We start from the raw sequence: 12,808 nt of genomic DNA, 5'->3' as shown, positions 1-12,808 counted from the left end.
GGTCTGGCCCCGCCAGGACGAGGAGGGTGGGGAGGGGAGGGGAGGAGGGAAGTATGGGGACCCCGCCACCTACACCAGGAGCCCCTGGGTGGGGCAGTGTGGGGGATGCTCTCCTCCTCCCCAGGGCGTGCTTCCCGGCTGGCCCGGCAGGGAAATGTACAGGGAAGACTATGGAACCTTCCACATGCCCCTCTTTCCTTCCTCTGCTACCCCGGCTGCAGGACGGCCCCCTTCCACAGTCTGATGTGGTGGGAGTGCAGCATCACTAAAGAGACGCTTTTCCCCTGAATCAGCACAGCATCTGCTCACACGCACGTGCGCAAGAGGACGGGTGTCTCCCCGGCGGACTCTCACGGGAGGTTTCCCTTGACTGGTCCACAGCACGATGGAACCTCAGGCCGGGGCCCGGAGTTAGCAACTCTTTCAGACTCAGAGCAGTCACCTTTCCCACAACCGCCTCCTTCAGCCTGGGAATCCGTGTGCTCCACTGCTCCACGCACCCCGGCTTCCCTGAGAACCAGCCGGTGCCCTTCAACAAGCTCTTTATTGGACCGCATACTCTGCTGAATGTCAGGGCTGGAAAGAGAATGGTCCTGGCTCTTAAGGGCTTTATAATCCACGGGGAAACACAAACATAGTTTCAGGAGAGCTCGGCAAATCTGGTTTTCAAACTTTTTTTGGCGCCACCCTGAGTAAAACCTGCGGTTTATACAGCAGCCTGACGCACTTACAACTCAAACACGCGGAACAGCATTTTCTCTTCTGGTCCATTCTGCTTTTATTTAGTGTTGTAAAAAAAAAAAATGAGGGCACACTTGTAGCCCAAATGGACGGGGTGCTGTGGGAGGACCAGGAGGGGCCCCCCAGCCCGGCCTTGGAGAGGGGGTCTGTGTCAGAGATGAATGACCACAGTGAGCCGGGCAGAGGAAGCAGGACAGCCAGCCAGAGCAGACGCCACGAGGCTGGGAGGGGAAGACAGCGGACCTTGGGCACCGGGCATCACCAGACAGATGCTGGAACAGGGGGAGGAAGGCAAATGGGGGCTGAGTGCACGGGGGCCAGGAGAACAGGGGTCTTAGCCCCTTTATTGTGGTATAGTTTCTGTACATACTTCAGATGTACAATTTGATGGATTTTAATAGATGTATCCACCCATGAAACCACCACCACAATCAAGACAGCTAACATCGCCATCACTCCCCCAGAGGTGCAAATTTTGAATTCCTAATTTATCCCTTCCCACCCTCATTACCCCTGGTAACCATAAGTTTGCTCCTTTGAGTGTCTCGCTGAGGTGCCCTGCTTGTGCTGTGGGGCCGGGGCTTGGCTGAAGGACTTCTGACCAGGAATAATCTGATTTGCCTTTTCCAGAGACCCACTCTGCCTCTGTGACAACTAAATTTAAGGCAGGCAAAAATGGGAGCAAAAAGAATAGTGAAGAAGATCATGTATCTAGTAGAAATGAGATGTGATGAGGTTTTTCACAGGCTGTGAGCAAAGGGGACAGAGATTGTCCAGGGGTGACATCGGCAGGCACCAGAGACAAACAGGAGAGCCAGGTGCACACAGGAGTGACAACCCTAAGGAGATAGCAGAGCGGTGAGAATAGGGGCAGAGGAGGCCACGGAGGACACTTAAAGAGGTGGGCAGGGTCAGAAGCAAATCTCCAGCAGACAAACGAGGAGCCAAGGGCCCGGGGCCTAGTGGCAGGGCAGCCACCTGTCACCAAGCACTTCCTGTGGGCGGGCACCAGCCTGCACACTTTACTGCACGCAGGACACACTTTATCATATTGACCATCGTCATAAAAGATGGTGTGGTCATCCCATTGGATTACGTACGGCTCACAGAGGTCAAGGAACGTGTGTGATGCCACTCGGTGAGTTTGTGGCAGAGCCAGGGCTCATTTTGAAAGGACTAAATTTTACAGCACAGAACTTGGCTGCAGCCTTTGCAAAAGCAGACATGAGGTCTTCAGTTGTTGGGGGCACAGGAAGAGAGGTGGTAAAGGCAAAGAGCTGACTTCTTTTGCAATCAAACCAGCAAGGGGGGAGACTATATGGAGGAGGCTGCCGCCTGCAAAGAGGACCAGTTCAGGGTGTGAGCGAGGCGGGCGTGCTGGCAGGCTGCAGGGAACGCCAGTCCGGAGGAAGCATTTGAAGAGGGGGCAGGGGCCAGAGGGGAAATGGGGACCTGGGGGACAGGAGGCGCTGGCCGCCCCGGAGGAGGAGGCGGGATGCCCTCCGACATCTCACCCCCACCCAGCCTGGAGGGAGGGGGAGGGCACCGCCTAGGTCCTCGGCACAGGTGGTCCAGGCGGTACCTGTCTTCCTATGCTTTGCTGAGTCCTTTTCTTATCCTCTGGGGTTTCCCTCAAACTCCATTTGCTTGGAGTTTTGAATGCCACGGTCTCAAATAATGGACCTTTCTGGTTCTGTAAGCATGAACCTTTTCCTTTATAGAGCTGAAGGTGTGAGGTACCACCACCACCCACACGCTCGCTCAGGGGGGTGTCCCCTCCCCTCCCCGTCACCCTCCAGGAGGGGAAGAGTGGCTCAGTTTCTTCTCCTTCTGCAGTGTCTGGAAGCAAACATCTCCCCAAGGTCTTCCAAGACATGTCACTTTGCAGGGAAACACACAGAGTGAAATAACGCAAGTCTCACCCCAACGAAGCTGTCCCCAGTATTCTGTGCAACGTAAACAGAACGACACCTGGGGCTTTTGTACGTTCAGAAGCTCTACAATTCTACCATTGTTTTTGTCCCACTGAGGCCTAATCCATCTTTACTGATTTTATTTGAGGAAGAACTACCTTTTGATTACTTCACCCAATTTTAACAATCTGTGTGCACTTACCTGGTAAGTTTTCTCAATTATTTACACGAGTATGGCTTTGTCCTGTTAACGGGTGTGCGGCCAGCACAGCAGACACTGACGGATGCCTGCGGGTGAGCACGGCCCCCTGGAGACCACCTCTTTAAAGGCCATACCATACGGTCATGGAATCCGGCGAAGCCAAGGACTAGGCGCCCAACTCCAGCTTGTGACGTCAGTCCCAATAAATTCAACCAACGGGCTTTTCTAAAATAAGCATCTAAAAATAAAAATCCAAAGGCTAACAATCTATGTTTGCTTCCAAATCAATAGACCTAGAAACTCGAGAAGACGAAACGCTAGGAGTTTGAATCCACCCACCTTCCAACAGCTATCACACCACCGCCCTAAAAGAAAACACGAGCAGAACCCTCCCCCTCGCTGCTGTCTGCAGCGGGAATTAAATTCCCACCCTGTCCACGAGCACAAGTGGGCCGTCGCTGATTTTCAGGAAGCCAAAACGGAACACGTGGATGGACTGTGTTCCTGAAATGTCTATCCTTAGACAGACACGAGGGCAGATGATTCAAACGATACAGCTAGCTGCTTGTAAGTTTTTAAAATTGAGTGAAGGTTAGGGACAAGTCTAATATCATTCCTCAAACACCTGTATACATTTTCCTCACATTTCTGGATTCTTTTGTCACTTTTTAGGCCGACAGTGTTGGCTGTCTCACAAGTAAGAAAGCACTGAACTGAATGTGAATCCTCGACATAAAGACCTCAGGCCTGGGCGAGGCATTAACAGAAGAGGAGGTATGCGGACAAGACGCCCTGAAGGCATCTTCAGCTCCTAATTTCCAAGGAGGGGCCTGGCGTCAGTCTCATTAAACTGCTTCTAAGTGCTACCTTTGTACTACACGTGCAACAAAAGGCAGGCTCCTGGCTCCGGGTACCATGTAGAGATGCATTCTGACAAGGGCCAATCAGAGTCTCCCAGGAAGAAACCTAATGTGCTGTCTTTCAAAGTGGATGGCTTTCTCCGGGGCTGTGGCTTCCCTTCCACTGGCCAGGCGACTCCTGCACAGGGAACACCAAGGCCGGCCGGACTCAGAGAGCCGGAGGAGAGCGAGGCTTCTTGTATTTCTTTCCACACGCTTTTCTGTTTTCAACAATACCTCTTCTTTAGCAATGGTCACTGTGATCACTGAAAGTTGACTGTAATTATTACTCTACAATCCTTTAAAAATTCATTAATGGGCATTTTACACAGTGCAGGATTCCTTCATCTTAATCTGATTATCCCAAAGCTTTATAAAGTCATCAAACTTTTTTTTTTAAACAGATCCAAACATGATCAATTGCTTGTCCTGTATAAGCAATGTTTTCTGCAGGAGATTTGTAATTCGCTCCAGTTAAGCAAATAATCAAAATACATTTAGCAATGAGTTAACACAATTGCATCACACGGGCAGTTGTGCTTTCAAACAGTACTAAAAACGGTGTATGACAAGTAAATTTCAATGTGAAACATCAAATTACACATCACTCACCACCTTTCAGGCCAATTTTTCATAAAGTAATTCCTACTGCATTATTAAGGGAAGACCCGATGTAAAACCATAACCTGTTATCCAAAATTAATGCAAGTACGACATTCTCTTTTAGAGGCTGAGTCTGTGACATGCTTCTTTTGCCTTCTCTGTTTGGTCTGTATGGTCAGTGTTCATAAAAAAGGAAGCACCTTTAAAAACCAGCAACAAGGTGGGGAGGGTGTAGCTCAGTGGTAGAGCACGTGCTTAGCATGCACGAGGTCCTGAGTTCAATCCCCAGTACCCTCATATAAACAAATAAATAAATACCTAATTACACCCCCCAAAATAAAGACTAAATAAAAATTTTAAATTTTAAAAAATTCCGCAACAGTGAGAGGGAAACTGAACCATATGTGAGTAAAACACAGGCCCCTAATTTCTGGCCGGGAGTGTGACTCATAGTCATTACACACGTAGTCATGGAAGAGCTTTGTTACAAGCTTTGATTAATTTTCCAGATTTTCCCCAGCTGGGGGGGTGTTTCATCTGAATAGGTCAACTGTCCAAAGACGGCCACAACCTGCAAATCTTGTGCAGCCTGGAAGGGCAAGCAGGTATTTTAGGAAAGAAGAACCCTGTTCTTTGATTTATGCCATCAGCATAGCAAGTAACTAAGTAAGTGACTTAACGACCGCAAGTGACTCAGCCTAGAAGTGCCGTGTGACTCCTGCCTTCGACCGGAGTCGACTGAGGCCCACAACAGGTAAGTCTCTCGAGACAGCAACCTCCCAGCTTCTCAAGCCGACCCTCAGGCCTCAGGTCAGTGATTCCATCTGCAACGTAACTTTCAGTATTATGAAATGTAATCGTATTTCCACCAGCGTTGATGGAAAGGTGCCTTCCGGAAGCCTGTCTGCCCCGAAGACAACCACCCCACCTGCCTTGAAAGGAGACCACAGAAAAGTCAAGGTCAAAAGTTAAGGTCTGGCCAAGCTCACCTGCTCCACAGTGACTGTAGCAGGGATTACATGCCCCTGAGGGGACACTCTGCAGTGTCTGGGATGACACTGTTTCACTGTCATAGCCACGGGGGTGGGGTGCTACTGGCATCTAGAGGAAAGATCAGGGATGTCGCTAAACATCCTATGACACAAAGGCTAGCCCCTCACAGTGAAGAATTCTCCAGCCCAAAATGTCAGCAGTGCTGAGTCTGGAAACCCTGGACTATAAAGACTGAAGGGTTAATACCCTCACCTGGACAACAAGGAGAACTGGGCCCTAATAAACAAAAAGATGACTTCCAACGCTCATCCTCCCGAGGCCCACGCCAAGGGTAGTCAAAGACAGCCTTGATTTTGAAAACATATTGCTAAGCCTGCGGAAATAGACGTTTTTACAAAATCATATATTCATTTTCCTAGCTAACATATGCAGCCTTTAAAAAAAAAGACCTAATCCTCCCCTCACCCAAAAAAAAGTTCCCCAGGGAAACAATCTTTTGTTCTTTCAGGGATGCAGTTACACTTAACATTTTCCCTAAATTTATGTCAAATGATGAGCACTGAACACAGCTTGCTTGCTTGCTTGCTTTTCTTTCTTTTTTGAAAAACAAGTTGGCAAGAACACAGAGAACAGACAAACCACAGACTTTATCAAACAGAATCACATGGCACTCTGGGTGGCCTGGAAGGCACAGAACCCCAGCTCAGGCTCCTGCAAACGGCATTTACTGAGAAACCCGGCTTCGGGGAGCGGGCGGGACGGGCTGGTGTGGGCACCCCAGCCCCAGGAGCCGGGCGCACATGCAGTCCCGGCACCAGACTCATTTTTCGATTTCTCCTGAACAGGCCAATCAGGACAGTGCTTTCGAAAACACCAATCAGGCTCCAGAATGAAAAAATAAAATATGTAAGAAATTGCAGACTTCCATGAGGCATGTCTTGCTGAAAGTTCGGGAAATGTTTATCTTGCTGCCCAAATGACTAACGCCAGGGGCTGTGGCATTGTGTTTCCTGAGTCACGTGGGGGCTTTGCTTCAGGACAGTGGGTCAGGATTCCACCATCTCTGGTCCTGTTCTGAGACCCTCTACTGCAGTCAAGAGAAGGGGCTGTCCTGGGCGGTCCGCGTAGAAAGGAACCTATGGCCGTGTGAAGATTACAGCCACCTTCCACCCGAAAAGCCATTTCGATGTTTGCATTAATGTTTCAAAGAGGTAGGAACTTTGAACTTTAAGCGAAATGCAGGTTACAACCACATAAACCATGAGCAGTCTTTTATGACCTGAACTTTCCCATGCACTCCTGATCGCAAACATTCTTTTCTGTTGACCGCCTAAGATACCAAATGTCTCAGAAACTTAAATATCAAATATCTCTACATCTAATGTCTGAAACTGCCTCCCATGCAAATTACATAAAAATTCTTTTATTTAAATTTTTTTCATAAAAATTCTTTTAGATGACGTATGTATCCTGATTTTTGGTTTCAGGAAAAAAAGATTCGTTTTTACTCTTTTTTTAAACTATGGGGAACTCAAAAGGTAGATTCCTATGACACACTTACACCAGAAAAATCCTGATTAATTAAAGATTTAAAGGTAGAAAATGAAAATAAATGTGAATATTTGTACAAATTCCCATCCTTATGTAACCCAGGATTGAGGAAGGACTCTTTCGACACTAAACTGAAGACAGAAAGCATGAACAAAACATTCTGTTACATTTTAGAAAAATCTTCCTGATCAACAAAAGCAACATAAGCAAAAGTAAGCGCCATAACCAACTAGTGGAATGCTACAACAACCAGGGACACCCAGCAACAAAGACAGAAGACTAAATATTTATAAAGCCCTTGGAAATCAAAAAGACAAACGGCTGAGGAAAAAAATAAGCAAAAAACATGAACATGTAATTCATGCAAAAATAAACATGAAAAAACTTCAATCTCCCCAGTGCTCACAAAAACACAAATTAAAACAAAGATACGCATTTTCTGCCTATTAAATGAGTGTTGGTGGATAGCGGTGGTGACATGCAGCGAGGCTGAAGCTGCGAGGAGACAGGGCCTTCCTCGCCGCTTGTGGACCTGCAAATGGGTAAAGCCTTTACGGGTTTGCTCACCTACAGCCACAGACTCACAGACATAGTAAACAATCTTATTACCGAGCAAAGGGGGTGGGAAGGGATACGTTTGGGAGTTTAAGATTTGCAAATGTTAGCCACTATATATAAAAATAGATTTTTTTAAAAAGTTTCTTCTGTATATAGCACAGGGAACTATGTTCAACATCTTGTAATAACCTTTAATGGAAAAAAATACGATAACAAATATATGTATGTATCTGCGTGACTGGGACATTGTGCTGTACACCAGAAATTGACACACTGCAACTGACTACTTCAATTAAAAAAAAAATGTTCCCTTTGATTCCATTTCCAGGGTTTATCCAAAAGAAATGATATGAGATGTTCACAAAGATGCACATATTAAATGCACTGTTTATCGTTTTAAGTGAACAACCAGGGGCCTGCGTGTCTGGGCCTCGTGCCCACCTCCCGCAGTGACTGACTGCCACTGGTTCCACCACCTGAGGGTGCCCAGCGTCTGCCTCTCCCATCACCTCGTTCAGCCCCATCTCTTCACTCAGGGGCCCGCAACAGCTCCCTACACAGCATCCTGTCCCTTTGCAGGTCTTCCTCCCTCCACCTGCCATCAGAATGAGATTTTTTTTAAATTGATGTATAGATGATTTCCAATGTTGTGCTAGTTTCAGGTGTACAGCAAAGTGATTGAGTTATACATACATAATGTTCTTTTTCACATTCTTTTCCATTACAGGCTATTACAAAATAATGAATACAGTTCCCTGCGCTGCACAGTAGGACCTTGTTACTCATCTTTTCTATATACAGTAGTTTGTATCTGCTAATCCCAAACTCCTAATTCATCCCTCCCCCTACCAGCGTCCCTTTCCGCTTTGGTAATCATAGTTTGTTTTCTACGCCTGTGAGAATCAGATTTTAAGAACACAGACCGAATAACTTCACACCCTTGGCAAAAGCTTCAAGGGCCTTCCGCAGCCTTAAGTCCAAACTCCTGTCCCCTGGTTGAGAGCCGTGGCTCTCCTGACCCCTGGTCACCCAGCCAGCGTCCCCTCCCCACCCCCAGGACACTCTGAAGTTCCCGCAGCGGGCCAAGCGGGTCTCCGAGTGCGCAGCTCCCTCTCCTGACCTACCCTCCTGCAGTGCATCCTTGGGGCCAGGGCCGCAGGTGCCACCTGGGGGAGCCTCCGCGCCCACGACCTCAGCACACCCTGTCCACGGGCCTCGCCCCAACCCCACCGCGTGGGAATAAGGGGCTTAACTGTGGGTCACCTGGCTTGCAGGTAACTCAGGTCACCTTTATCGTGGCTTTGCCTTCTCAGAGGACACAAATGCCTCTGCAAGCCTGCCACTCCGTCCTTACACACACGCCGAGCCTTTCCAGGCCCACAACGTCCGTCAGCAATGCTCCTGTCCCTCACACCCCACCCTCCACAGCACACACGCCTGGGGCAGCGGCCAGAGACAGCGAGGCTCCAGGTGGGCACCGGTCCTGAAAACTCAGTCCTTGAGACAACACAGGTGCATACAGTGGACACCACATGAACTAACTAGTAGGATGATGATCAAATCCAGGCCTACGGATATATATAAACTCAGATTCAACTAAAATGTTTTTATTATTTTTGGGGGGAGGTAATTAGGCTTTTATTTATTTATTTTAATGGAAGTACTGGGGATTGAACCCAGGACCTTGTGCATGCTAGGCACACGCTCTACCACTGAGCCATACCGTCCCCCCAGATTCAACTAAAAGTTAAGTGAGCATTTGTTCTATGTCAGAACTTACTCTAGGACTTACTCTATGTAAGGTGCTTTCATATCCAGTATCTCCCTGAATCCTTGAAATAACTTTTTCGGGTAGGTGTTATTGTAATTCTCATTTTGCAAGGGAGGAAACTGACCCTGTGAGACACGGCCGGGGTCACTCAGGTGGTAAGTGGCAGCAACAGGAACGGAACCTGGGCCGTCAGATTCCAAGACCAGCGCCTTTCCTCTGTGAATACTATTCATGAGGTCTTCTTTTCTAGTCTTTAACATCAACACACAATTAATTCAGCTTAATTAAATTTTGACAGCCAACACTCATTTGGCAACCAGGTGATTCTATTTGCTGATATCCAAAGTTTGTTACTTAAACTGTTTTTATAGGAACAGAACTTTTATGCGCTTTTTTTCTAAGGAAGAGAAGCAGATGGGGAGGGAAGAGGGAAAAAAAGAGTAGACAGAGATTAAATGAGAAATAATAAGCATCATTTAAGGGTTCCTCTCCTACCTCATATATCTTTTTCTAAACTCAAGTCAATTAAATCGAGCCACAGTCAGCTTCTGGGCTGACATACGTCCCAGACACAGACCTCAGTACAAGCTGGGTCCCGGACTGGGAACTGGCTGGGAGGAAGAGAATTTGGATCCGAGCAGAAGCATTCATGCCAAGATATGGGCCCTACCCACCCTATCACCACATTTATAGAGAAAAAAATTACAGTGACTTGACCAGAATATACATCTCAGAACATGGGGTAATCAAACGTACACTGGAGGTCAGGAAAAAAGAGACGAAGGTGCTTCCAAGGTTTCTTGCTTGGGCCATAGCAACAACAACAACAACAGATGCCATTAATGACACAGGAACTCTTGGAGGGGAAGCAGACCTAAGGGGGAAATCGGGAGCGGCACCTGGGACATGCTGTCCTTCCGGAGCCTGGAAGAGGGTTCCACGAGGCTTAAGAAATTCAGGGACGCGAGGTGAGGGGGGTGATGGGGTTCCCAGATCTGAGACTTGTCCCTCGGCATGTTGATGGAAGCATCCCTTGTTTATTATTCTTGGTTCAATTTCTTAGAAATGGACAGAGGCTGCAGAAGGCTGGGTCAAAAGGGCAAACACTGACTTGTGAGGAGAGCCCTCGGAGTTAAAGAAAACAGTCACTCCGGCTCTCTTATGTTTAGCAGCTCTGATCAAAACAGAGATATGATCAGCCAAGGTCCTCTCCAGACTTGTGCGGGACCACGGATGCCCAGAGAGAATGCATAACAATGAGCAGCCTTTGGAACACGGCCGCTCGCAGCTCTGCTCTGCCCCGCAGAGGTGGGGGCCGGCGTCTCCTCCCAGCCACCAGCACCTGGGCACCTGCAGCGCTGCCCCGCGTGCTGGCGCCCTCCTGGCCCCTTGGGAATCTGGCCTGTCTTCAAATGAGGGGATGGAAATGGGAACCCATGAGGTTGCCTCCTCCAGCTAAATGGAGAAATAACCAAGGGATACTCTCAACTAAATACTTTCGAGATTAAAGGAAGAGGGAAGAAACACGGGGCTTTTCCCTCGGAAGAGCACTGCTCCGGGTTGAGACGGAGGACACACCGGCCACATTCTGGCTGGGAGAATACGACCTACACTAAGGGTGACATGACTCTGACTCTGCGGCGACCTTGGCCAAGCCCCCTCCCAGGACACATCTCCACCTGTAAGGAGAGGCCTCGTCTACCTGAGAGTCCCTGAGAGCCTTCCCTGGAGAGGCTGGATCCTGGATGCCAGCGTGGAGCCTTCTTTAAGTTTCGGGAGGGCCCAGTCCTCCCAGATTCAGGGATGGTGGGAAAGCCTCCTGGAGGACTGGAGACTGGCCAGAGACGGGGGAGGAGGAGGAACACACCACATCCATGGCCCCCAGAGCAGAAGTTTGGCAGATACTGCGCACGGGGGACTCAGGAGGACTGGAGCCCACGGCCACAGCTGAATAGACTGAGAGGTTGGGGATTATATACAGTGGAGAGACTGGGGACTGAACCCAGGACCTCATGCATGCTAGGCAGGCGCTCTACCACTGAGCTATACCCTCCCCACCCTGCGCCAGGCTCTTTTCTAAACTTAAGAAGGACTCGAAGCGACTCCCAGAGTGCTGGGTGACTTTGCCGTATTGCCCCGAATCCTTGCCTGTCTCCTCAGGGGACTCTTCTGGATTTGGAAACATGTTACCTCTGCGGCAGAGTCAACCCTGATTTTCAGGAACCTACAAGTCCCAACGCCAGCTCCACCTAGAAGCCCCGGGGCGAGTCCTGGCAAAGGGCAGCTTTCTCCTGGTCCTGGCCCCACCCCTTGGCCTCCGGGTCTCTTACCCTCAGCACTGAAATGTGCTCAGGCCTCTCCCTTCTCCTTTTCTTCTTTTTCCTTTAAACCTGTCCTCAAGCTCTCTCCAGCTACAATCCTCCCCCAAACCATTCACAACGAACCTTGAGAAAATGTCTCAGCTCCAGCCTCCACTTTTCCACCTCCTACTCACTCCTCAAACTGTCACTCCTTGGAATGGATGTTTGCCAAGGTCACCCACAACCTCCAGGACACTGAATGCAGTGGCTGTTTCTGAGTCCTTGTTTTATTTAATAACAATGATGCTACCACCGTTTCCCGAGCACTCCTTTTAAAAAAATTTTTTTTTAATTGAAGTATAGTTGGTTTACAATATTGTGTTAGCTTCAGCTGTACAGCAAAGCGATTCAGTTATACATATTATATATATATATATATATATATATATATATAATATGTATATATTCTTTTCCATCATGGGTTATTACAAAGTATTGAATGTAATTCCTTGTGCTATTCAGTAGGACCTAGTTGTGTTATCTATTTTATATATAGTAGTGTGTATCTGCAAATCCCAAACTCCCAGTTTATCCCTTCCCATCCCCTTCCTCCACTGGTAACCACAAGTTTGTTTTCTATGTCTGAGTCTCTTTCTGTTTTGTAAATAAGTTCATATGTACTAATTTTTAGATTCCACACAGAAGTGATGTCATATAGTGTTTGTCTTTGAATTACTTATTCACTTAATGTGATAATCTCTAGGTCCATCCATGTTGCTGCAAATGGCATTTTTAGGGCTGAGTAGTATTCCACTGTATAGATATACCACAACTTCTTTATCCAGTCATCTGTTGACAGACATTGAGGTTGTTTCCATGTCCTGGTTATTGTAAATAGTGCTGCTGTGAACACTGAGGTGCGTGTGTCTTTTTGAATTAGTCTTCCCTGGATGTATGCCCATATGCCACGTACGACACTCCCTACCGTGTGCACTTTACAAGTCTTCACCACCAGTTGATGAAGTAGGGTTTACAAACTGCCTGTCTCCATGCTTTCTCCTCCCTCCTTCCTGGTCTCCGCTTGGGCTGCTCTTTGTCTTCCCCTTAAACACTGACGTCCCCTAGCTTCTGTCCTTGGCTCCTCCTAGGGCTGCTCTATCCAGGTCCCAGCCCCAGTTACTATGCACAGGAACCACAGTCCGTCTCTCCAGCCAGGCTACAGACTGGTCCCTCCAACTGGTCTACTGTCACCTCCACAGAGGCCTCAGGGTCAACAT

At 48.1% G+C, this 12,808-nt stretch overlaps 1 protein-coding gene and 1 non-coding gene across 6 annotated transcripts in view; both read right to left on the bottom strand.

Moving 5' to 3' along the window:
• Positions 1–12,808, bottom strand: part of PLCL2 (phospholipase C like 2) — a 172,634-nt gene that overhangs the window by 112,988 nt on the left and 46,838 nt on the right. The window lies entirely within an intron of this gene.
• Positions 9,116–9,188, bottom strand: TRNAA-AGC (transfer RNA alanine (anticodon AGC)). The gene has a single exon. It is a non-coding gene; the product is annotated as a tRNA-Ala (tRNA).

This window comes from Vicugna pacos, chromosome 1, assembly GCF_048564905.1.
Source record: "Vicugna pacos chromosome 1, VicPac4, whole genome shotgun sequence".
NCBI lineage: Eukaryota > Metazoa > Chordata > Mammalia > Artiodactyla > Camelidae > Vicugna > Vicugna pacos.
This window is presented reverse-complemented; position numbering and strand designations above follow the sequence as displayed.